Here is a 5,220-nt window from a genome sequence, read left to right on the forward strand (position 1 = left end):
GCATTTTCCTAATTTACCACGAGTCTATTTTCCCGATTTATTCTGATAGTGTTGCTAATTCTATCTGTGTGGCTGTTCTGTGGCTTTGTCATTTACAGCTGTTCTGAAATAGTGACGTATAAACGACGTCACTGAAAAACATGTTATTAAGCCCGTAAGAATGTTTTTGGACAGCGAAAGATAAAAATGCTTGCCATTGCAATAAAAAGTTGGAAAGAGAGTCGACCGACCGACCGACCGACCGACCGACCCACCCACCCACCCAACCCAACAGCCCAACAACCCAACCAACCAACCATGAATTGCGTTTTTTGTCCTTTCAACTGGCGACTATTGGCATCAAAGCTATTCTATTACACATGCAGAGGAACCATGCAATTAGGGGCATTACTTGCAAGCAATATAATATGGTCCAGTCAGTTAGCAGCAGTATCGGCGATTCGACTCACCTATGGTACATGACGTACATGACAGTACCATACCAACTCATGGGATACTGATCAGTACACTGAACTGGGCCATCGTGTTTGGCAAGTAAATTGAATCATATATCATATTAAAATCAACTACTGACACAAAACTAACCTGGAGTAGAATCGCTCTCCCACCTACATTTCCGATTCTTGCATTTACATGTCTATAAAAAATGAAATAAAAAAGGAAGGAAAAATTATTATTTATTTGGCGTCGTAGGTGGCCTGATGGGCTGGTTCGCATATAGAGGCAACGGAAAAACAAAGGAAAGACGAGGAACTGTTTATTTCTAGTAGTACAGATGTTTACTGATTCGCGACTTAATTTGACACCATATAAATAGAAAGATCTACTCCCCCACCCACAATAAACGTTAACGTACTTCTAAAGTCGTCTAAGCATAGGTGTTACCTGTTCGAAAACGAGCACAGAATTTATAACATGTCACACAGGAAAGATGATTAAGGAATATAAAACGCGCTCGCATGCCTCTGTACTGTCATATAAACACGCTGGGAGCTGTAGAGCACGAAAGAAGCAAGTTTTAAAATTATACGAAGAGGTGTAGCCAGTGTTTTTCTCGCTTTGCGAGTGCTCTACAGCTCCCGGAGTGTTTTATCACAGTACAGAGACATAAGCAGCCGTTGTATATTACTCTCATAATATTTTTATAACCAATTTTGAACGATTTCACCCTTTGCGAGCGTATCTCCGTCCTTTGATACAAACACAGTAGTCGGGACCTTCTCGTGATATCCAGGTGCTCTTGTTATTTGACCAGTCGTCGATTTAATAAGGGGGGGGGGGGGGGGGGGGGGAGGAGGGTTGGTCACGTGACCTGCCATATTGGTGACAGACATCGTAATATTCAAGTCAAGATACTTAATTTAATCGTTCTAATTTGTCTCGAAATTTTTCAGCTCATTACTACATGCATAGAGTTAGCTTAGGCCATTTACGACTGAAATACAACTAAAGAATAATAGGCACTACATAAATTTTCGTCAGGAATTATAAATATCTTGAAAAAAATTACACCGATGACATTCACAGTGGATTAAACACCTTTTGAAGAACATCACGTGACTGTTACTGACTGGCAAAAAAAAAAGTTGGATTTGGATATAGCAAAGCAATTAAAGAAAATCAGTAGGCATAAGCATAAGGCATAATTACTCATTGTTTCGTAGTCGCCAATTTACGAGGAAAGCACTATAGGAATTCTTCTTTAAGCCAAAAACCTTTTGGTACGGTATACATAAAGCTGTCTCGGCGACCGATAGACTTAGGCCCCGTCCACACGTATACGGAAATTTTTGTATCCGCAATTTTTTTTTGCGGATACGAAAATGTTCGCGTCCACAGGCAGCGTATTCGAATCGTTTTCACTGTCCACACGTATCCGGAAATTTCTTGATCCGCCATGATGCACGTTAGTGCCTAGTCCCTTTGACGGATAGTTTTTCTTATTGAGCATGCGCAAAATCGTGTTTATGTCAGTGTATTCGAAAATTTGCGGATACGACCGTCCACACGTATCCGTATTCGGAGCGTATTCGAAAATTTCCACTCTGGAGACCGTTTTTTTTTTACAAAAATTTCCACGTGTGGACGTGTGGACGCAACCCATATCCGCAAAAAAAAAAAAGAAAAGAAAAAAGCGGATACAAAAATTTCCGGACACGTGTGGACGGGACCTTAGTAGAGCTACAGGGCTATCCATGTTCAGGACGTTCCCAGATTTTCTTTTAGTTAAATAAAAACAGTATATCTAAAAAATAAGGTAAGCAGTTAAATCAATTGCCTTATGCAGAATTTAATTCCGATTCAAAATAGAGTTAAGGAATATGGGGTGTCCCAACTTGATTTTCCGACCTGGGTGTACCGGGTCGACTTGGTTTTCGAGACAAGTACCTTCTAAATCGATTCTAAGGGAAGGTGCTTTTTTTTGCGGATCAAGAAAAATGCAAAATTTTGTGGAGGGTTAAACCTTTCTGTTTAAACGAATAGGGCAGGGTTGACTCGATAGGAAAGTCATTAATTTCCTACTGAGCGAAAGGTGCAGGGCTACAACCAGTTTTAAAATTTTACTGCGAATCTCCAAGCTCCCTTCCCCCTTAATTAAAAACGTGAATTTGGCGTTCACAATAAGACCAACATGTGCAGGCCAGCTAAAGCACTATGTTTTTTACCCATAGCCACTAAACTATTGAACCTTCAAATAATATTGAAAGTTTTACGTTTGCATCGACGCCGATCTTTGGTTGGCTCAGTCTTATTTAGGGGTTCCTGAAGGGGTTAAAATGGGAGCTAGGATTCGCACCTATGTGCTGGGAAACTGACGATATTTTATGCACTGGAAATGGGATGCACAAACAATAAAACAATCACGAAATGGGAATGAGATTTGAGCAAACATGTACATAGGCTGGGACTATGGTATTTGGGAATGGGGGTTGGAAAAATGAAATTAGCCCCCCCCCCCCCTTCCCTTAGGACCCTCAATTTAACTTTTTTGTCGAATATTCAACTGCTTCATTGTCAACCTTTGTCGACTCGCAAGCCTTTCGTATGAAGTCAATCGGGATTGGGATGGTGCTTGATTTCCTTCGAAACTTGTTTCTTTTAACGAACTATTCCTTTTATTTTTATTTTAACAAAATCATATCCGTGATCATAGATAAAAAAGAAAAGCTAGATGCTTCAACCGAGAACTTCCGCGAAAATGCATAGAACATATATCTGTTAAAGAATTCAAAAGACTTTATTTTTCTATTGCTGGAATATGACGGCATCTAGTTGGCCATTACCAATGGTGACAGAGTCGTGCACCTTCTTCACAGAAAAACGTATTACTTTGTTTGGGAACTAACATGAACAAAAAGTGAATAAGAGAAAGGTTTTGAGAACTTTACATTGAATAAACTCTACCGAGTTATGAATAATACCAATCTGACAAGTAATAGTATTAAACTTTCTTTCGCTTTTCGAAAGAAACAAGAAAATCTTCGCACAAAATAGTTCGTAACTCGAATGCTAAAAAAATGCTACGAAAGGTAAGTTTTCATTCATCTTTGCGAACTCGACACGATGTCATAATACGCATAAAAGCTTAAACTTGCTCTATTTCTGTAGCTTTTTGTCTCTAACGGATTTATTTACAAACATTTTGTTGTCAGATCGTTCAAAGCCGTGCCATGTTTACAATTCGCTTAAGATTCTTGTCAGTTATATTGCACTTTCTTTATCGTTTCGTCTGTTCTTACCGTTTAAAAATCTTCTTGAATACATTCTTTTTAAAAATGCCATCGTTATCTCAGTAGTCAGTTGTTTGCCCATCATATGAGTTTGCACATGAAAATCTCAATGAAATCTGGCGGCCGCTTTTTCGCGTTAAAATTGCCATAATTCTTCAGTTTTTAATTCATGTACTATCCAAAACCTCCATTCCTTTCCTTGATACAGTCTTGTATTTTCTACAATCGATTTTTAAAAAATTTTTAGAGAACAAGCAGAGATTTGGACGAAACTTGAGCATGCATTTGTTTGTTTTTCGCTACTCGCTAACTATCAAAGATAGATAGCGAGTACGTTAGCCAATAAAATTGCAGGATTCGTGATAGTATGCTAGTAGGTTTATGCTAAAGACAGATACATTCGCTTCATTAGGGCATATGGTTCGTTCTTCACGCATGTTTTCTTTTTCCTAAAGGCTTGATACGGCAAACAAACGATCGAAACAACAACTTATTCATATGCTTTTTGCAATTAAATCTCCCCTTGCAAATAGCGATATTCCTGCTCGACTGATATGTTTCGAGTTAATGGTGCACTTTAATGGGGTTTATTCTGTGGCTTGGTCAGGTAAAGAAATCGAGAAATCTTTCCAGTGTGTTAGGAATAACCGACACCTCTAGGCTACTTTGGCTCTCTCCAAATATTTCAATGTCCAAAGGAAAGGGTTAATTCAACTGTTCATTTAAATCCCTTCTTGTCCATCAGCTAGTGCTCCCATTTAAGGATATTTAACGAATTAAAAACATCCGAGCCGTAACAAGTGATAGATGACACGCGGAGTCGAACTAGGAGCGGCCTCTTGCTTAGATGTCAGCTCAGTTACCAATATGGCCACACTTTTTCTTTGCTCTCTCATTGCGTAATCGTTTCTCGAACGTGCAGAAACCATGCAGGTAAAGTGATTGCAGTAATTTCGAATCTTTTGCTTCTATTTTGACACGGGTCTCACTCTCTCTTAGCCGTTTATTTTCAAACCTATATTTGTTTTCATATGTACAGCTTTTACCGTTGGCAGTTGATGATACCGGCAAAATACCTGTCCGTTTTCACGCAGTCGCTTCGAAATATTGTTATTCTTACATCAATGAACACTTCGATTCTTTTATTGACGTATCACCTTTGTTTTCTCGTTTTTAAAGCTTTTTGAAACTGAATCGCCGAATAACAAACCCAGATCGCTCAATGAATGGCATCGCCTTTCACAGTTTTCGTCATCGGCAGTTATATTTTCAGGTCCGCAGATTTTTTTTCTTTTTCTGTTTGACAATAAGTACCACAATTATATTTAATCACTTACCTTAAAAGAAAGAACCACCAATGCTGCTCATGTTTCTTGTTGTGCTGATCTTGAGTTTGCCATGCAACACTACCTCATACTTATATCATCATGTCTTTTAAAGGCAGGTTCGGGGAATGGGGATTCTTTTATTCAGGTTTTCAAACATTTTG

The sequence above is a fragment of the Actinia tenebrosa genome, unplaced genomic scaffold, assembly GCF_029948245.1.
Source record: "Actinia tenebrosa isolate PJP-AT-01 unplaced genomic scaffold, QUT_ActTen_1.0 PGA_scaffold1__47_contigs__length_23844297, whole genome shotgun sequence".
NCBI lineage: Eukaryota > Metazoa > Cnidaria > Anthozoa > Actiniaria > Actiniidae > Actinia > Actinia tenebrosa.